This window comes from Mirounga angustirostris, unplaced genomic scaffold, assembly GCF_029215605.1.
Source record: "Mirounga angustirostris isolate CCGP_5_RB_7025 unplaced genomic scaffold, mMirAng1.0.hap1 SCAF_14, whole genome shotgun sequence".
NCBI lineage: Eukaryota > Metazoa > Chordata > Mammalia > Carnivora > Phocidae > Mirounga > Mirounga angustirostris.
This window is the reverse complement of record NW_026991722.1, coordinates 55,648,760-55,671,293: the sequence shown is the minus strand read 5'-3', so window position 1 is coordinate 55,671,293 and position 22,534 is coordinate 55,648,760. Positions and strand designations below refer to the sequence as shown.

Here is a 22,534-nt window from a genome sequence, read left to right as displayed (position 1 = left end):
CAAAACTCTTCAGAGTATAGGCATAGAGGGTACATACCTCAATATCATAAAAGCCATCTATGAAAAACCTACAGCGAATATTATTCCCAATGGGGAAAAACTGAGAGCTTTCCCCCTAAGGTCAGGAACACGGCAGGGATGTCCACTATCACCACTGCTATTCAACATAGTATTAGAAGTCCTAGCCACAGCAATCAGACAACAAAAAGAAATCAAAGGCATCCAAATTGGCAAAGAAGAACTCAAACTCTCACTCTTTGCAGATGATATGATACTTTATGTGGAAAACCCAAAAGACTCCACCCCAAAACTACTAGAACTCATACGGGAATTTAGTAAAGTGGCAGGATATAAAATCCATGCACAGAAGTCAGTGGCATTCCTATACACCAACAATAAGACAGAAGAAAGAGAAATTAAGGAGTCGATCCCATTTACAATTGCACCCAAAACCATAAGATACCTAGGAATAAATCTAACCAAAGAGACAAAGGATCTGTACTCAGAAAACTATAAAATACTCATGAAAGAAATTGAGGAAGAGACAAAGAAATGGAAAAACGTTCCATGCTCATGGATTGGAAGAACAAATATTGTGAAGATGTCAATGCTACCTAGAGCAATCTACACATTCAATGCAATCCCCATCAAAATACCATCCATTTTTTTCAAAGAAATGGAACAAATAATCCTAAAATTTGTATGGAACCAGAAAAGACCCCGCATAGCCAGAGGAATATTGAAAAAGAAAAGCAAAGCTGGCGGCATCACAATTCCGGACTTCCAGCTCTATTACAAAGCTGTCATCATCAAGACAGCATGGTACTGGCACAAAAACAGACACAGATCAATGGAACAGAATAGAGAGCCCAGAAATGGACCCTCAACTCTATGGTCAACTAATCTTCGACAAAGCAGGAAAGAATGTCCAATGGAACAAAGACAGTCTCTTCAACAAATGGTGTTGGGAAAATTGGATAGCCACATGCAGAAGAATGAAACTGGACCATTTCCTTACACCACACACAAAAATAGACTCCAAATGGTTGAAAGACCTCAATGTGAGACAGGAGTCCATCAAAATCCTAAAGGAGAACACAGGCAGCAACCTCTTTGACCTCAGCTGCAGCAACTTCTTCCTAGAAGCATCACCAAAGGCAAGGGAAGCAAGGGCAAAAATGAACTATTGGGACTTCATCAAGATAAAAAGCTTTTGCAAAGCAAAGGAAACAGTCAACAAAACCAAAAGACAACCGACAGAATGGGAGAAGATATTTGCAAATGACATATCAGATAAAGGGCTAGTATCCAAAATCTATAAAGAACTCATCAAACTCAACACCCAAAGAACAAAGAATCCAATCAAGAAATGGGCAGAAGACATGAACAGACATTTTTCCAAAGAAGACATCCAAATGTCCAAGAGACACATGAAAAAGTGCTCAATATCGCTCAGCATCAGGGAAATCCAAATCAAAACCTCAATGAGATACCACCTCACACCAGTGAGAATGGCTAAAATTAACAAGTCAGGAAACGACAGATGTTGGCGGGGATGCGGAGAAAGGGGAACCCTCCTCCATTGTTGGTGGGAATGCAAGCTGGTGCAGCCACTCTGGAAAACTGTATGGAGGTTCCTCAAAAAGTTGAAAATAGAGCTACCATATGATCCAGCAATCGCACTACTGGGTATTTACCCCAAAGATACAAAAGTAGGGATCCGAAGGGCTACGTGCACCCCGATGTTTATAGCAGCAATGTCCACAATAGCCAAACTGGAAAGAGCCAAGATGTCCATCGACAGATGAATGGATAAAGAAGAAGTGGTATATATATACAATGGAATATTATGCAGCCATCAAAAGGAATGAGATCTTGCCATTTGCAACCACGTGGATGGAACTGGAGGGTATTATGTTGAGTGAAATAAGTCAAACAGAGAAAGACATGTATCATATGATCTCACTGATATGAGGAATTCTTAATTGCAGGAAACAAACTGAGTGTTGTTGGAGTGGGGGGTGGGGTGGGAGGGATGGGGTGACTGGGTGATGGACACTGGGGAGGGTGTGTGCTCTGGTAAGCACTGTGAATTGTGCAAGACTGTTGAATCTCAGATCTGTACCTCTGAAACAAATAATGCAATATATGTTAAGAAGAAAAAAAGAAGAAGAAGAAGAAGAAGGTAGCGGGAGGGGAAGAATGAAGCGGGGGAAATCGGAGGGGTAGACGAACCATGAGAGACGATGGACTCTGAAAAACAAACTGAGGGTTCTAGAGGGGAGGGGGGTGGGAGGATGGGTTAGCCTGGTGGTGGGTATTGAGGAGGGCACATTCTGCATGGAGCACTGGGTGTTGTGCACAAACAATGAATCATGGAACACTTCATCTAAAACTAATGATGTAATGTATGGGGATTAACATAAGAATAAAAAAAAAAAGAAAAGGTGATCCATTTGGAAAAAAATAGTAATTAAAATGTTCAGATAAAAATGTGGTCTCTTCATCTAAAACTAATGATGTAATGTATGGGGATTAACATAAGAATAAAAATAAATGTGGTCTCAAGACACAGATAACAGCTACAGTTAAGAACATCTAAAGGTTTAAAACAATGAAACCAAAAGCAGGCTTAATGAAAATAGATTGTATGCTTGTTTTTGTGGTTAAGCTGTATAGTGAGCCTGTCTGTTCCCTGCATACGCCTTTCTCCTAGCAAACAACTTGGGAAAGGAGCTATCGAGCCAGAGCACTAATCCTTTTAAAATATGCATTTTTTTAATAAATAAAAGTAATAACTTAAGTTACAAAAAGTTTGGGAAATAAAACAAAAATAATCACTCAATACCATTACCATAGCATATTTAATGTTTTATTTCTGGTGCTTTTCTATCTTTAAACTTTATGTATATTTGCATTCATTCATTCATTCATTCATGCAACAAGTGAACAATATGGACTAAAAAACCTTGCCCTCACGGAGCTTACATTATTAGTAGGGAGAGGCAGCAAACAAACAAAAGCACAATGGAGAAAATAAAGCCGAGTAAGGCCGATGGGCCCAGTGGATACCTTATAATTTTTAATAGAATGGTCAGAGTGAGGCTCAGCCAGGTAAGTTTTGAGCCAAAACAGGAAGCAGGTGGGGAGTGAGCCATGAGGATATTTGGGGATGAAGGATCTAGGCAGAGGAATGGGGGAACTGCCAAAGCCTCGTGGGAAGCTTACCTGGCAAGTCTGAGGAGCTCCAACCCCAGCTGGGCTAGCTCAGGTCTCCTTGAGCACCTGCTGCCAGGCTGCCACAGACACGCAGAGACCCTGCCTTCATGTGTATCACTTCATTTGTTCCAATCTCTCCAATGCCCCATGTTTTGCCTTTTTCTCCCATTTAGACCACAACAATTTTTTTAAGACGGTGTACCCAGCCAAACTGTCTAGGTTAGTTACTACTAAGAGTGGAAACATTTTAAATTGTAATTTTTTAAAAAGTGGTCATTGCTAAAAAAGAAAAAAGTGGTCATTGCTGATATATATGAACGCCATACATTTTAATAAGTTTATTGTAATCATTGCATTTAAAAATTCTCATAATTTTTCAATTGATTCTTTTGCCACTTTTAGGCTTAGAATTATGCCATTTACAAGGTGTAATAATTTCATCTTTTTCTTATACCTAGGCATCTAATTTTTGTTTTATGCTTTCTTGTAATTGTCAAAAACTACCTATTAAATAATAATCATAATATTGGGCTCCTTTGTTTTATTCTGGATTTTTCATGAAACTGTTTCTAGTGGTTACCTTTAAGTACAATGTTCACTACATTTCCATTTCTGTTCGTGATTTTATTAGGGATAGGTCAAATTCCTTTTTCAGTATTTTTTTAGATGAATATTTTGAATAAAGAACAAATTGAGGGTTTTGCTGGGGGGAGGTGGGAGGGGGATGGGGTAACTGAGTGCAAGATATTAAGGTGAGCACTTGTTGTAATGAGCACTGGGTGTTATATGCAAGTGATGAATCCCTAAATTCTACCCCTGAAACTAATACTTTACACAATACGTTAACTAACTAGAATTTAAACAAAATCTTGAAAGCAAAAAGTTTAATCCACTAATGGTATGTACCAATATCTAAGCATCTTCTAAAACTGAACTTCTCTTATATTCTTTTTTTTTTTAAAGGATGGAATTTAATCTTTATTTACAGGATACTGTAAGGTATGAGATTCTGCAAGAAATAAGAACCCCACTGAGAGGAGGACCTTCATAGAGCAGGTACAATTTGGTACTGTTCAAGTATAGTTTCCTTGTAAAAAACGCAACAATTAACAAAATGCATTTAAACAGACTTCTTAGTAGACAAACAGTAAGACAAACTTATACAACGTAGTGCACAACAAACAACTTTATACCTCAGCTGTATAAACTAAGTTAAAGGTCCCAGATGTGACATCCTGAACTTGGAATGTAGAACTCTCAGAGGTAGTTTCTGGCACGACATTTTGATCTTCCTCTTCCTCTTCTCAATTAATTTGTTATTTTTTAATTTGTTTTATTTATTTGAGAGAGAGAGAGAGCGCGAGAGAGACGGAAAGCACACCAGTGTGGGGGTGGGAGGGGCATAGGTGGAGGGTGAGAGAGAATCTCAAGCGGACTCACAGCTGAGCATGGAACCCAATGCAGGGCTCGATTTCATGACCCTGAACTGAAATCAAGAGTCGGATGCTTAACTGACTGAGCCACCCAGGCGCCCCTCAGTCAAGTTTAATGAAGTTTGTACAGACTTATTTTCATGGTTTTATAGCACTTCAGTTTTGTCCAAACCTCCACCCTCTTCAATCATTATACTAAGTTTCTCATTTTCACCTAGTTTCTCAGCAGCCTGAAAGATATTTGAAGTGGCATCCAGAATAACCAGAATACCTTTGGTATCTTTTGCAGTTGAGAGGTTTATCAGTGGTTCTATTATGCCACAATGAACAAGGTATACAATCTGTTCAAACGTTCTGCCCCTTGTATAGTTGGTCACAGGCCATACAGCTTCCTTTTGTGTTTTAAAGTCTGCCTTAGAGAGAGCACCAGTGAGGAAGGGACTAGTCCATGATTCACAACTTGCTGTATCTGCTCCTGGCAACCAGCTGCCATGTTTGACATTGCCCACATAGCTTCCTTTTGAATATTAGTTTCGGGGTTCATTAGCAGCCTGGGAAAGATAGCAAGTACTCCTGTATCTTCTACAATGTGTTATCTATTCATCTGTCCCAGTGACAATATTTCTTATGGCTCATAGCTCAGGAGTCACGATGGGCAATTCAGTAGCTCCTAGAGGTTTCATAAGTTGGGGCACAACTCCTGTGTTTACAGCCATTTCAATCCATTCATTTGGATCATCAGTAAGGTAGCAAATGGCCCAGCAGATATCTGCTAAAACTTCTGGATCATCATGATGCATGAGACGAACAAAGGTAGGAAGAATCTGCTCAACAGCATCGAACAGAGGTGCAGGATTCTTGTTGCAACCAAAGTTTGAAATTGTACAGGTAAGATTAAGTAAATAAGCACGTGCTAAAGATGACATATTGGGCATTGCAAGGAGAGCCAACAGGGGGTCAACTGCCCATACGTGATAACCAAGTCTCAGGAAACTGAACCATTACCTGCAATGTCTCCTAGAGCCCACAGAGCTTGTTCACTGATGTAGGCATGGGGAGATGCCAACAGAGAAATGAAGGCGGGGATAGCACCTCCATCTCCTGCAGCCTTGGTCGGTTCTGATGTCCTGGAAGCAATGTTGGTGAGAGCCCAAGCAGATTCAAACTGAATGGAACTACAATCACTTCTGCCCAAAAGGACACACATTTTGGAATCAAACCAGCCCAGATTATACTGTCTATGGGGGGCTGTTTTTCCCCAGAAAGCAGTTTCCTAGCAGCTTGCGTTGTCTGGAGCTGGCTTTCAAATTGTTGCTATTTATGCCTTTGACGATGTCATCAACAGACCAATTCACAGCGCCCTGGTTGTTGCGGTTTTCCTGCAGTGGAGAAGTAGCCTCGTCAGGATGTGAGCTTACATTTCTCCTTATCAGCATCTGGTCATCCTTCTTAGGTTTCTCAGCTCCACATTAACTTGTATTCAGTGCTGCCTCATTTCTGTAGTGTCTTTCCCCTTGTTCTTGAATTTGTTCAGGCGGGCAGCTGGTGAATTAGCATTCTCATTGGTGGACGTGCCTAAGAGGCAAAGGGAGAAAGATGGGCAGGCTCAGGCTTCCACAGGGTGGTGGTGGGGGGGGTGCAGTGGGGGCGGGCAGGCTGCAGGGCAGCTGCTCTCAAAATGTCCCCCAGGGCTCAGCCCAAAGATGGCGTCAAACTTTCCTCATATTCTTGAGCTGACTTTGGTCATGAGGGGACTTACGATATGGTGTTGGATTAGTCACCAGTATTACATAGAAGGTGTTCACATCTGTGTCACTGTAGTTTTCTTTGGGGAGCAAGGATTTCAGCAGCGTATTAAACAATTAGGAGTTTTATAGGACCCTAAGCTAGTCAACATAAGACAGAAATAGCATAAATGAAGGACTATTGTGTTGAAGCAGAAACCATGTGCTGGAGCGCAGCTCTAGGAGCCCCAAGTGAAAGGGGCAGTGTGCGCTCCCCTGGAGCCCAGGTGGGCGCTGCGGGTCGGATCTCAGGCACAGTGCTCCCCAGCACTCTGCGGAAGCCAGCGTGTGATCTTCCTTAAGCCAACAACAGGATCTTGCTGTTCTGCTTGTGGAGCTACTCAAAGATTGGTTTTGGGTCTTTGTGTTGCCTGGGGTTGTTATCAGTCTGGCCTGATGCAGCTTCTGAAAGTTGACTTCTGAGCACACCTGGAAATACACCTCATCTGTGGAGGGCCTCCTCACCAGCACCCTTTTGTGGGCTGTGAGTCATGATTCTTGTGGCAACAATTCTAGAATTTTTTTTTAAATTGCTTGTAAAATGCTGCCCTGGGGACAGGGGATGGGAAATATTCTCCAAGGAAGGCCCTCTAGGGAGACATTTAGTTTGTTTGTGGTGATTTAACAGGTTTTAAAAGTTGCTTGCAAAAACAAAGAGACAACATTTCCCCCAAATTGGAATTCCACAGCAACTCTGGCAATTACCCGTTAAATACTGAGGTCAGTGGGAGCTAAGGAATATGTAAAATATTCCTTACTAAAATCTTTGGAAAGCTACCATCTCAGCCTAAATTCACTTCCTGGGGACATCATGATGTCTCCGCCATGTTTTGTGTAACAATAATAATATCAGAGAACATTGCTGAGCACATATGAAATACCAAGAATATTATCTTGTTTAATTTTTATTTCAACCCATGATTCTAGAATCTTAACCAATGGATAAGACGATTCAAACTCAGATGTGTCAATTGCGTTTCCCTTAGTTACATGGCTAGTAAGCGGGAAAACTTGCATCAGAAAATGTTGCTTGCTGGGGTGCCTGGGTGGTACAGTGGGTTAAACATCTGTATCTTGGTTTTGGCTCAGGTTGTGATCTCAGGATTGATCTCAGAGTTGTAAGATTGATCCCTGCCTTGGGCTCCATGCTCAATGGGGAGACTGCTTGGGATTCTCTCTCCCTCTACCTCTCTAACGCCCCTCTCTCAAATAAATAAATAAATCTTTTAAAAAAAATGTTGCTTGCTAAGAAAGAGGTTATATAGAGGGTAAGAGGGTAAATTGCATTAAGCTAATACAACAAGTATTTATTGAGCATCTAACATGAACCAGGCACCATGCTGGACTTGGTGATAAAAGTTTAGACTCAATGATGTAGGCAAGAATCTAAGGTCCTGGGGGGCAGAGCAAGATGGTAGAGGAGTAGGAGACCTGGATTTCGTCTGGTCTCAGGAATTCAGCTGGATAGGGATCAAACCATTTGAACACCTATGAACTCAACAGGAGATCGAAGAAAAGAATAGCAACAACTCTCTGAACAGAAAAGCGACCACTTTCTGGAAGGTAGGACGTGCGGAGAAGTGAATCTGAGGCGATATTCGGGAGGATAGATGGCGGGGGAGGGGGCCTCTGTCCACCACTTCTGGCAAGTGATAGAGCAGCTGAGCACAAAATCGGAACTTTTAGAAGTTGGCTCCGCTGAGGGACGTCGCTCCAGTGGCTAAGCGGGGGGTGGAACCCTAGCTGGGACAGTGTGGTCTCAGGACCCTCGGGGTCACAGAAAGATCAGGGGTGCCTGAGTGTGGCAGAGCTCCCAGGTATCGGAGTGGGGAAGCTGGCTGCAGAGATGGAGCCGAGGCGCGGGCTCTCAGCTCGGGGTTGCCATAAACTGTGATCCATGGCACAGTTGGGCCACTGCTCCTCCAGCAGGGACCCAACAAGTGGCAGATCCAGGGAGACTCCCCTTCCTCCCTTGGGAGGAGCGGCACGGGAGCACACTGCAGGAATCTGCTGGGTTTGGAGACTCCACACGGGGTCAGGTGCCAGAGATAGAAACGCTCGGTCACAGGCTGGGGGAGCACGGAGTGCGGCCAGAGACCAAGGAGATGGGAGTGACTGACTGCTTTTCTCTGGGGGCGCACTGAGGAGCGGGGCCCCGAGTTCTCGGCTCCTCCAGGGGGGAGATTGGGAGGCCGCCATTTTCACTCTCGTCCTCCAAAGCTGTACGGAAGTCTTGCAGGGAACAAAAGCTCCCGAGAGCAAACCTGAGATTACTTAGCCCCGCCCCCCGGCAAAGACATTTGGGAATCAGGGCAACAGGCCCCTCCCCCAGAAGATCAGCAAGAACAGCCAGCCAAGACCAAGTTTACCGATCAATGACAATGGCAGAACTCCAGCACTAGGGGAATACTGCACATAGAATACATGGCTTTTTTACCATGATTCTTTAGTCTTTCAAAGTTAATTTTTTTTTAACTGTCTTTTTTTTTTCAATTTTTCTTTTCCCCTTTTTCAACCAACATCTTATCAATCCCTTTTTTAAAAAACATTTTTATTGTTCATTTTTAGAGTCATATTCTATCCCTTCATTGTAGTTAACCTTATTTTTGGTATATATAGAAGTTGTTCTCTCTTTAAAATTTTGGGATACAGTTTCTTCTCACAGACCAATATATACCCTAAATCTCTAGTGTATGGCTTCGTTCTAGTCTCCTGCCTGATCACATTCTCTCCCTTTTTTTAAAAATTACTCTTCCTTGTTTTTTCAACCAACTTCTTATCAATTCCTTTTATAAAATCTTTTGTAATTTTCATCTTTACAGTCATATTCCATCCCTTCATCGTACTAACCCTTATTTTTGTACATATATAAGTTTTTCTTTCTTTAAAATTTTGGGAGGCACTTTCTTCGAACAGACCAAAATACACCCAAAATCTAGTGTGTGGCACTGATCTATGCACCAGCCTGATCATATTTGATCATATTCTGTTTTCTTTGTTTTGTTCTGTTTTTGTTTGTTTTTATCTTTTTCTTTTTTATCTTTTTCTTTTTTCTTTCTTTCCCTTTCTCTCCCCCTGGCTTCAGGTCTTTTCTGATTTGTTTAGAGTATATTTTCTGGGGACGTTGTTACCCTGTTAGCATTTTGTTCTCTCATTCATCTATTCTCCTCTGGACAAAATGACAAGATGGAAAAAATCACCTCAACAAAAAGACAAGAGGTAGTACCGACTGCCAGGGACCTACTCAATATGGACATTAGTACGATGTCGGACCTAGAGTTCAGAATCATGATTTTAAAGGTACTAGCTGGGCTTGAAAAAAGCATGGAAGTTATTAGAGAAACGCTTTCTGGAGAAGTAAAAGAACTAAAATCTAAGCAAGTCGAAATCAAAAAGGCTATTAATGAGGTGCAACCAAAAATGGGGGCAATAACTGCTAGGATAAATGAGGCAGAAGAGAGAATCAGTGATATAGAAGACCAAATGATGGAAAATAACGAAGCTGAGAAAAAGAGACATAAACAACTACTGGATCACAAGGGCAGAATTCGAGAGATAAATGATACCATAAGACGAAACAACATTAGAATAATTGGGATCCCAGAAGAAGAGGAAAAAGAGAGAGAGGGGCAGAAGGTATATTGGAGCAAATTATAGCAGAGAACTTCCCTAATTTGGGGAAGGAAACAGGCATCAAAATCCAGGAGGGACAGAGAACTCCCCTCAAAATCAATAAAAATAGGTCAACACCCCGACATCTAATAGTAAAACTTACGAGTCTCAGAGACAAAGAGAAAATCCTGAAAACAGCTCGGGAGAAGAGATATGTAACCTACAATGGTAGAAACATTAGATCGGCAACAGACCTATCCACAGAGACCTGGCAGGCCAGAAAGGACTGGCAGGATATATTCAGAGCACTAAAGGAGAAAAATATGCAGCCAAGAATACTCTATCCAGCTAGGCTGTCATTGAAAATTGAAGGAGAGATAAAAAGCTTCCAGGACAAACAAAAACTAAAGGAATTTGCACACACGAAACCACCCTACAAGAAATCTTGAAAGAGGTTCTCTAAGCAAAGAGAGAGCCTAAAAGCAACATAGACCAGAAAGGAACACAGACAATATACAGTAACAGTCACCTTACAGGCAATACAATGGCACTAAATTCCTATCTTTCAATAGTTACCCTGAATGTCCATGGGCTAAATGCCCCAATCAAAAGACACAGGCTATCAGATTGGATTAGAAAACAAGACTCATTGATATGCTGTCTGCAAGAGACTCATTTTAGAACCAAAGACACCCCCAGATTGAAGGTGAGGGGGTGGAAAACCATTTACCATGCTAATGGACATCAAAAGAAAGCTGGGGTGGCAATCCTTACATCAGACAAATTAGATTTTAAACCAAAGACTGTAATAAGAGATGAGGAAGGACACTATATCCTACTTAAAGGGTCTATCCAACAAGAAGATCTAACAATTGTAAATATCTATGCCTGTAACATGGGGGCAGCCAATTATATAAGGCAATTAATAACAAAAGCAAAGAAACACATTGACAACAATACAATAATAGTGGGGGACTTTAATACCCCCCTCACTCAAATGGACAGATCATCTAAGCAACAGATCAACAAGGAAATAAAGACTTTAAATGACACACTGGACCAAATGGACTTCACAGACATATTCAGAACATCCCATCCCAAAGCAATGGAATACACATTCTTCTCTAGTGCCCATGGAACGTTCTTCAGAATAGATCACATCCTAGGTCAAAAATCAGGTCTCAACTGGTACCAAAAGATTGCAATGATCCCCTGCCTATTTTCAACCACAATGCTTTGAAACTAGAACTCAATCACAAGAGGAAAGTCGGAAAGAACTCAAATACATGAAGGCTAAAGAGCATCCTACTAAAGAATGAATGGGTCAATCAGGAAATTAAAGAAGAGTTTTAAAAAAATTCATGGAAACCAACGAAAATGAAAACACAACTGTTCAAAATCTTTGGGATGCAGCAAAGGCAGTCCTAAGGGGAGAGTATATAGCAATACAAGACTTTCTCAAGAAACAAGAAAGGTCTCAAATACACAACCTAACCCTACACCTAAAGGAGCTGGAGAAAAAAACAGCAAATAAAGCCTCAACCCAGCAGGAGAAGAGAAATAATAAAAATCAGAGCAGAAATCAATGAAATAGAAACCAAAAGAATAGTAGAACAGATCAATGAAACTAGGAGCTGTTCCTTGAAAGAATTAACAAGATTGATAAACCCCTGGCCAGACTTATCAAAAAGAAAAGAGAAAGGACCCAAATCAACAAAATCAGGAATGAAAGAGGAGAGATCACAACCAACACCAAGGAAATACAATTATAAGAATGTATTATGAGCAACTCTATGCCAGCAAATTAGATAACCTGGAAGAGATGGATGCATTCCTAGAGATGTATCAACTACCAAAACTGAACAAGGAAGAAATAGAAAACCTGAACAGACCTATAACCATTAAGGAAATTGAAGCAGTCATCAAAAATCTCCCAACAAACAAAAGCCCAGGGCCAGATGGCTTCCCAGGGGAATTCTACCAAACATTTATTTATTTTTTTTAAATTAATTAATTAATTAATTTATTTTTTAAGATTTTATTTATTTATTGACAGAGAGAGAGAGAGCAAGAGCAGGAACACAAACAGGGGGAGTGGGAGAGGGAGAAGCAGACTTCCTGCCGAGCAGGGAGCCCGATGTGGGACTCGATCCCAGGACACTGGGATCATGACCTGAGCTGAAGGCAGACGCTTAACGACTGAGCCACCCAGGCGCCCCCTACCAAACATTTAAAGAAGAATTAGGTATTAACCTATTCTCCTGAAACTGTTCCAAAAAATAGAAATGGAAGGAAAACTTCCAAACTCGTTTTATGAGGCCACCATTACCTTGATCCCCAAACCAGACAAAGACCCCATCAAAAAGCAGAATTACAAACCAATATCCTTGATGAAGACGGATGCAAAAATTCTCACCAAAATACTAGCCAATAGGATCCAACAGTACATTAAAAGGATTATTCACCACGACCAAGTGGGATTTATCCCTGGGCCGCAAGGTTGGTTCAACATCCGCAAATCAATCAATGTGATACAATACAAAACAAAAGAAAGAACAAGAATCATATGATCCTCTCAATAGATGCAGAAAAAGCATTTGACAAAGTACAGCATCCTTTCTTGATCAAAACTCTTCAGAGTAGGGCGCCTGGGTGGCTCAGTTGGTTAAGCGACTGCCTTCGGCTCAGGTCATGATCCTGGAGTCCCGGGATCGAGTCCCGCATCGGGCTCCCCGCTCAGCGGGGGGTCTGCTTCTCCCTCTGACCCTCCCCCCTCTCATGTGCTCTCTCTCTCAGATAAATAAATAAAATCTTAAAAAAAAAAACTCTTCAGAGTATAGGCATAGAGGGTACATACCTCAATATCATAAAAGCCATCTATGAAAAACCCACAGTGAATATCATTCTCAATGGGGAAAAACTGTGAGCTTTCCCCCTAAGGTCAGGAACACGGCAGGGATGTCCACTATCACCACTGCTATTCAACATAGTATTAGAAGTCCTAGCCACAGCAATCAGACAACAAAAAGAAATCAAAGGCATCGAATCAGCAAAGAAGAACTCAAACTCTCACTCTTTACAGATGATATGATACTTTATGTGGAAAACCCAAAAGACTCCACCCCAAAACTGCTAGAACTCAAACAGGAATTCAGTCAAGTGGCAGGATATAAAATCAATGCACAGAAGTCAGTGGCATTCCTATACACCAACAACAAGACAGAAGAAAGAGAAATTAAGGAGTCGATCCCATTTACAATTGCACCCAAAACCATAAGATACCTAGGAATAAATCTAACCAAAGAGACAAAGGATCTGTACTCAGAAAACTATAAAATACTCATGAAAGAAATTGAGGAAGAGACAAAGAAATGGAAAAACGTTCCATGCTCATGGATTGGAAGAACAAATATCATGAAGATGTCAATGCTACCTAGAGCAATCTACACATTCAATGCAATCCCCATCAAAATACCTCCACTTTTTTCAAAGAAATGGAACAAATTATCCTAAAATTTGTATGGAACCAGAAAAGACCCCGAATAGCCAGAGGAATGTTGAAAAAGAAAAGCAAAGCTGGCGGCATCACAATTCCGGACTTCCAGCTCTATTACAAAGCTGTCATCATCAAGACAGTATGGTACTGGCACAAAAACAGACACATAGATCAATGCAACAGAATAGAGAGCCCAGAAATGGACCCTCAACTCTATGGTCAACTCATCTTTGACAAAGCAGGAAAGAATGTCCAATGGAACAAAGACAGTCTCTTCAACAAATGGTGTTGGGAAAATTGGACAGCCCCATGCAGAAGAATGAAACTGGACCACTTCCTTACACCACACACAAAAATAGACTCCAAATGGTTGAAAGACCTCAATGTGAGACAAGAGTCCATCAAAATCCTAAAGGAGAACACAGGCAGGACCTCTTTGACCTCAGCTGCAGCAACTTCTTCCTAGAAACATTGCCAAAGGCAAGAGAAGCAAGGGCAAAAATGAACTATTGGGACTTCATCAAGATAAAAAGCTTTTGCACAGCAAAGGAAACAGTCAACAAAACCAAAAGACAACCGACAGAATGGGAGAAGATATTTGCAAATGACATATCAGATAAAAGGCTAGTATCCAAAATCTATAAAGAACTTCTGAAACTCAACACCCAAAGAACAAATAATCCAATCAAGAAATGGGCGGAAGACATGAACAGACATTTTTCCAAAGAAAACATCCAAATGGCTAACAGACACATGAAAAAGTGCTCAACATCAGTTGGCATCAGGGAAATCCAAATCAAAACCTCAATGAGATACCACCTCACACCAGTAAGAATGGCTAAAATTAACAAGTTGTTGGCGGGGATGCGGAGAAAGGGGAACCCTCCTCCATTGTTGGTGGGAATGCGGAGAAAGGGGAACCCTCCTCCATTGTTGGTGGGAATGCAAGCTGGTGCAGCCACTCTGGAAAACAGTATGGAGGTTCCTCAAAAGTTGAAAATAGAGCTACCATACGATCCAGCAATTGCACTACTGGGTATTCACCCCAAAGATACAAATGTAGGGATCTGAAGGGGTACATGCACCCCGACATTTAGGGCAGCAATGTACACAATAGCCAAACTGGAAAGAGCTAAGATGTCCTTCAACAGATGAATGGATAAAGAAGATGTGATACACACACACACACACACACACACACACACACACTGGAATATTATGCAGCCATCAGAAGGAATGAGATCTTGCCATTTGCAATGACGTGGATAGAACTGGAGGGTATTATGCTGAACGAAATAGGTCAATCAGAGAAAGACATGTATCATATGACCTCACTGATATGAGGAATTTTTAATCTCAGGAAACAAACTGAGGGTTGCTGGAGTGGGGGTGGGTGGGAGGGTTGGGGTGGCTGGGTGATAGACACTGGGGAGGGTATGTGCTCTGGTGAGCGCTGTGAATTGTGCAAGACTGCTGAATCCCAGATCTATACCTCTGAAACAAATAATGCAATTTATGTTAAGAAAAAAAAAAAGAAGAAGATAGCAGGAGGGGAAGAACGAAGGCGGGGAAATCGGAGGGGGAGATGAACCATGAGAGATGATGGACTCTGAAAAACAAATTGAGGGTTCTAGAGGGGAGGTGGGTGGGGGGATGGTTTAGCCTGGTGATGGGTATTAAAGAGGGCATGTTCTGCATGGAGCACTGGGTGTTATGCACAAACAATGAATCATGGAACACTACATCAAAAACTAATGATGTAATGTATGGTGATTAACATAACAATAAAAAGAATCTAAGGTCCCCACTCACTTTTTGCCCTTTTCCTACCAACCTCTTTCCTTTCTCCCCTACCGCAGCCTCCTATGACTCATTATATTTTTAAATTCTTTTGAGTACACTGTGACTGAAAGATAATAGTAGCAATAATGACAACAACTACAGAAATAATCACTAATATTGAACCCATACTTTGGTTCTAACTGCATTAACTCATTTACCCCCAACAGCACACTGAGATCAGTGCTGTGAATACTGTGCAACATTAAATCACTTGCTGAAGTTCACATGAATAGAAGTATCAGAGCCAGGCTTTGAACTTGTTCTCAGTTTTTCTAGTGAACAGTCCATGAGCCAGGCTCCAGCAATCCCTGGGCCGTGAGCACCTGCTAGTATGTTTACGGAAGGAATGCAGAGCAAACGTTAACTCAGCCAGACAATAAAATGCCATTTTCACTCTGGCCTCCATATTTAGGAATAACATGAAGAAATTTGGCTGAAATCAGAGAAAAGGAATAACAGCCCAAATTAAAAAGTAATGAAAAATTAGGTTTGTGAAAAAGTACTGTTAAGAGTTTGAATTATATGATGCATAGAAAAGTCAACAGAGGGATGACCTGAGTGTTTTCAAGTATAGGATGAGCTGAGTGAAAGGGTCAGAACTAGTGGTTAGCCATTTCCACAGAAGGTACATCAGGAGAAAGAGACCTTTAAATAGAAGAGCTAAGTAAGATATAAGGTAATGCTTACTGACAGCTTAGCAAGAACCATTGGAAAATCTGCAAAGGGGGATTCATGAGGTTTAGAGAAGAGGGCATGAATTCCAGATGGTTAAAGTGTCATTCTGTCAAAGCTTTGGACAAATGAGTGTTTTTCAGAGTGTTCTCTGTGCAGTTCTAGCAGTTAATTTATTCCCTCAGTCTTTATTGAGTATCTACCATTTGCCAGTTACTGTGTGAGCTACCCGTTTACAGTGGTGAAGGGAAGCCGATATAGGTTCAGCCTCTGTGGAATTTACAGTGTAACGGAGCAAACAGATAAAACATCAAATCCCCTCCTAATAAATAGAAAGCTGCCTGTCTAGATATCCTGAGGGCATCTCCCTCCCTGCCACTCCCCCACCAAGTCCTGCTTCCATGGGCTCAGCCAAGCTGGGAGCCCAGCCCTGCTCACTCAAAGCCTCTGGGGAGGCAGGGCGGGGCAGGAAAACCCTAGAAGGTTCCACGGCTGGCAGCCTCTATAAAATAAAAACACAAACCCTCAAGGAATGAAGATTCCCTAGGGTGGAGGAAGTAGTTAGATAGTCCTAAAACTAGAAAGTGATTTCTTCAGACTTGAGGGGAAGAAAGAGAAAGGGAAAAAAACCAAAATAAAAGCCCAGTGGTTCCTGGGGAGAATACTGCTAGAAGTATCAAGACCCCTAAAAGTGTGTGGAATCCCAGGAGCCGAGGGGATCTATCACGGTCCCACTGGACAGTGGTGACACCACAGGGGAGGAATCTCTTCTGGCAGAGGAGTGCTGTGTTTTATCTGGTTTATAGTATGCATTTCACTCGAGGAAAGGATTCCGTGGTTAAAATTTGAAAACTGCTCTACAAAACCATGTCTTGATGGCTTTATTCTGAGCATTTTATACTTTGAATCCAGGCTGAATTAACTGTAGGACCTTTATTTTCTCCACATAGGCACCAGCAGCTCCACCAGCAACCCCCCCACACGTGATTTCTGCTCTCTGTTCCCCCTCCCCAAGTGAGGCTGTGTGCACCAGATACTGCCCCCATCACAGGGACCCCAAGTTCGCTCTGCCACTGCTGGATCCTTCTCCTTCCGGTCCTTCCTCTGTTTCCCTCTTAGTCTTTCCACACTCTTCCCTCTTTGTTTTGGTTCCACCTCTTTGCCTACATTGCACGGAGGAATTGTTCCAGTTAGAAAGATATCGACAAAGTCTTAGCCTAGGTAGTGTTGTCACAGAATAATTTATATTTTAAGAATGGTGATTTTCCAGGACCATCACTGTAGTCATGGTAGCGAATGTTTACCCAATGCTTCTTATTTATCAGGTGTCAGGTTAAATATGTTGAAAGGATAATCTCATTAATTCTCACGATAAACAATATGGGGCAGACATTGTTATTAGCCCCTCTCTATAGAGAGGAACATTAAGGCACAGAGAAGTACAGCACTGTTCTAGATATGCTCATAACACCATGTAATCATTGTTACCTTCCTACAGAAAGATAACAAAAGATTTCTTCAGTAAATCCTTGCAATTTCTAAAACATACATATAAAGTAATAGGTGCTCATTACACATCTTTCCTAAGATTGAGAAGTGACCTTGGAGAATTGAAATTGTCCAGATGTGTAAGTTTGTATTATATATAAAACAATAATCTATACACAATAGCCTAAAATTGCACAAAATACATATTTTCTATAGCCCCAGATTCTATATGCTTTTTAGTTTAATAAGTTATAACCACTAATAAACAGATTAAATAAACCTGATTATATTTGTCAAGCCATTGGCTTTATCTGTGAATTCTTTCTTCCTTTTGGCCTTCCTTTGGGAATTATTGAAACTGGGGCTGACTTTTGACATTTGATGAATCCCAGTCCTAGTAATACATCACACACTGGTAAACATTTATGAGTTGCTCTGTATATGTATATGAGTGTTTACACAGGAAAACAAAATTCCAAGTGCATCAGAGGAAGGATTAGGTACATCAGAGTCACCCAGAAGTTTCAGTACATTTCTCACATGTGGGATTGCCTCTGGAGGAACAGATGCAAAGTAAATGGAAAACTGGTTCAACTGCCTACTTAATCCAAACACATTTCATATCAAATATGTGCCGAATTAAGAATACATATTTGAAATACACAATACATAGACTGAATCTTTCATGTCCCCTCAGAGAGTCAGTTCACTCAGTTGCTCCCAAAGCAGGACATGCTTCTGTCTCTTCTTGGTAGTGAAGCTAGAACATAGTTAAATACGATGCCAAAATTATATTTTACAATTCACAAAACCTTTCCATACACATGAGTTCATTTATGCATAAGCAGGGCTAAGTGGTCAGCATAAAGGCCATAGGGCTGAGCCTCATTTTAAACCTTTTTCTTTCTTCCAAATCCAGTACTTTTTCTAATATAATGCAGCCATCCTGTGTGTTGGGCTACAGCTTTCAAAAAAAGTTATTTTGTAGAATCATATTTTGTTAAAAACGTCCCTTCATCTGCAGAACTATAAGACCAAAGGTGTTTACCACGAGATTCATGAGATCCTAAGAGGTTCATGCAGGGAAGCCGTTAGGGCTCTGTGGTCCTCTTAATGTTAGATGCCGATTGTTCTGTGTATATTCGGGGCAGCATTTATTTGAGAGGATAGCTAGTGGTTTTCAAAATATTCTTGAATCTGTGAACCTCCTGCTTCCAAAAACATAAGACCACTGAGTTAGATGTTCCCAAGTGAGTCTCCACTTTTCTTATTTGGTAATGTGCTTCATAATTAAGGATTAAGTATGACACGTCTAAAAATATGTATACATATAGGGACGACAAGTATGAAAATAATGTCTTCTGAATGAATTTATGAAACCATGTGGCCTAAGTCTCATTGCTCTGCTTCCTGCTTGGTTAGGTAGCCAGGAGATGACATTTTGGTTCTTACCAATATTTGGAGGAGGAAAATTTTACCATCAATTCTGAAATTCCACTTCTCAGTATTTTTCAAAGTGGATATTTTAAAAATAAGAATTTTCCTCATTATCTACCTCAGAACCACAACCTAAAAATTAAGAGCATAGATCCCAAAGCCAGAAAACGTGTCTTCTAATTTTGGCTCTAGAACTTAACTCCGTAAAGATTTGTGAACCTCTCTATGCCCAGGTATCTTTTTTTTTTTAAATTGTGACAAATATATATAACATTTATGTGACCATTCTTAAGTATACAGTTCAGTGTCATTAAGTACATTCACGGTGTTGTATAGCCATTGCCACTATCCCTTTCCAGAACTTTCTCATTCTCCCAAACTGAAACTCTACAACCGTGAAACAATAATTCCCTGTTCCCTATTTCCCCCAGCCCCTGGCAACCACCATTCTATTTTATGTCTGTGTGAATTTGACCACTCCAGGTATCTGATATAAGTGAAATTGTGTAGTATTTGTAGTTTTGTGACTGGCTTATTTTACTTAGCATAGTGTCTTTATGATTCATCCATATTGTAGCATGTCAGGATTGTTTTCCTTTTGAAAGATGAATAATATTTCATTGTATACATATACCACATTTTGCTTATCCATTCATCCATCAATGGACACTTGGGCTGCTTTTATTTTTTGGCCTTTGTGAATAATGCTGCTATGAACATGTTCAAGATTCTGCTTTCAATTCTTTTGTGTACATACACAGAATTAAAATTGTTGGGTTATATAATAATTCTGCTTTCATTTTTTTGTGGAAGTGACACACTGTTTTCCTCAGTGGCAGCACCATTTTACATTCCAACCAGCAATGCTCTGGGTTCCAATTTCTCCACATCCTCATCAACATTTAGTATTTTCTGTTTTTTTTTTTTATGGTAGCCATCTTAATAGGTGTGAAGTGATATTTCATTGTGGTGTTGACTTGCATTTCCATATGATTAGTGATGTTGAACATCTTTTCATGTGCATTTTGGCCATTTGTATATCTTCTTTAGAGAAATGTCTACTTAAGTCCTTCGCCCATGTATTAATTAGGTTTTTATTGTTGTTGTTGTTGAGCTGTAGTTGTTTATATATTCTGAATACTAATCTCTTATTAGATATATGATATGCAAACATTTTCTCCCAGTTATACTTTTCAAAATGGAGATTCTGTCAGTTCTCATTTCATAGGTGTATTACTTTCCATGGCTGTTAAAACAAATCACCACACACTTGGTGGCTTAAATAAGAGACATTTATTTTCTCACGGTTCTGGAGCCAGAGTCTGAAATCAATCACTTGTTCAAAATCAAGGTATTGGCAGAGCCACACTCCCTCCAGAGGCTGTAGGGTAGAGTCCGTTCCTTGCTGCTTCTGGTTTGGGTGGCTGCTGGCTCTCCTTTCACTCTGCTTCCATGGTCATGTGGCCTCCTCCTCTTCTGCCTACCTCACATCTTCCTCTCCCTTCTTCTCAGAACACTTATGATGGGCATTTGGGGTTCACCTTATCAATCCAGTATAATCTCCTTATCTCAGGATCCTTAAATGAATCACACCTATAAGACTTTTTTTTCCCAAATAAGGTAACATTCACAGGATCCAGACATCAGCACCTGATTTGTTTGGGTGACCGTTATTCCGCCGGGTAGAGTAGGACTGTTTTGAGGAGTCACGAATGGACCTATGTTAACACCTAGCACTGTGCCAAGGTTGGGGTAAGCACGTCACGAATGTGTGAATTGCTATTATTATTACCTATTCAGTAACAGTGATGTCAATCATTTGAAGTGACTAATGACTTGAAATCACTAATGGAGCTCTTCCTTTAAATTTTTCTCAAGATTAGCAGTGATTCCAACCGGAGGATACCCAAGAGAGGGCAAGATAGTGCAAATCACATGACCTGTCATCTCCTCCCATCTATTTCTGCAGAGATGGAGTCTGGTTAAGGCCGGTTCAGACCTTGAAAAAGAAACTGGCTTTCAAAAGCACAGTCTGAGGGCCAACTGAAGGCCTGTGACCCGGGGGGTGATTAGGTGGGTCGGGGCTGTGGCTTGATATGCCTGTGAACAACTAGTCTCTTGTCTTTCCCTGGGACAGTGGTGCATCTCAAGAATAAAGGAGTGGGGAAGAAAGAACAGTTTGTAGCAAGTCTCATCGCTGACATTTCTTCTCCTCTACAGACAGTGTTAATATCAAGTAAACTTAGAAATATGATAATTTCTCCAAGTGAGCACTAATTATATCTAAAAGCATAAACCGTATAAAAATATTGATTTATGTACATAATATAGAATATATTACGTACATAGTAAAATATACATGTACATAGTAAATGTACATACATATGAGCAATACATATATTCCCTTTGAGATATATAATTTATGGAATTTATTTAAAACTCAGAAAATAAGCATTGTGTGCCTACTCTGTGTCAGGCCCTTTCAGGGCTGGTGAGAGTGTGTGAACAAAATTGATCAAAGCTTTGCTTTTATGGAACCTACATTCTAGTGGGGAGAGAGAAAGACAGAGGGAACAAATAAATAAACAAACATGTCACATGTCACATGATGAAGTGGGGGGAGCGTGCTATTTTCTACAGGATGGTGATTTGAGCGGGACTAAGCCCTAAAAACTGTGGGAAGACTTCCAGGAAGGTAAAGGCTACTTAGCATGTCACAGTTCCTTCTTATTAGTACACAGATAATAGTGTAACTAAAGTCAATAATGTCTGAGAGCCACCGAGACATACACAAAAACCTTTATACCGATAATCGTTTTTATTTTCAAGGCAAATTACATTAGATATCATGCTTCTCACTTAAAATGAATTAAGCCAGAATCCAATACCATCCTTTATTGTCCTCTGTGGTATTAATTTCGAGGCATCTTTGTGGAAAATATACAGTAACAGAAATCATAGAAACCCAACAAACTCTTTTTCTGATAGCCTAGTCATCACCAACTAGATCATCATTGTTATGTGTCCTCTTGAAGATCAGTATGTTGAAGTCCTACCCTTCAGTATCTTAGAACATGACCTTAGTTGGAAATAGGGTCATTGCAGACATAGTTAAGTTAGGATGAGGTCATTAGACGGGTCCTAATCCATATGACTGGTACCTTTCTAAAAAGGAAGAAATTTGGACACAGAGACGGATACACACAGAAGAAAGACAATGCGAAAAGACACAGGGAGAAGGCGGCCGTCTCAGAGCTGAGGAGTGAGGTCTGGATCAGATCCTTTCCCCACTGCTCTCAGAAGGAACTGGCTCTGCCAACTAATGCCTTGATCTCTGACTTCTGGCCTCCAGAACCATGAGATGACACGTTTCTATTGTTTAAACCACCTAGTTTGTGATACTTTGTAACAATTCTAGAAAACTAATACAATCATAATTTTAAAACTATAATTTATAAGTTCATAATGACAGAGAAATGAGTATCTAGCAATTAAAATCTTCCCCCCCCAAAATTCCAAAATGTTCCTTATGTCATGGATGTTGTTACCAT

The 22,534-nt window shown here is 40.7% G+C and overlaps 1 pseudogene; it reads right to left on the bottom strand.

Annotated features, from left to right (window-relative positions):
* Positions 1-4,406: 4,406 nt before the first annotated feature.
* The window catches only part of LOC123842012 (importin subunit alpha-1-like), a 33,443-nt pseudogene continuing 15,315 nt past the window's right edge, over positions 4,407-22,534 (bottom strand).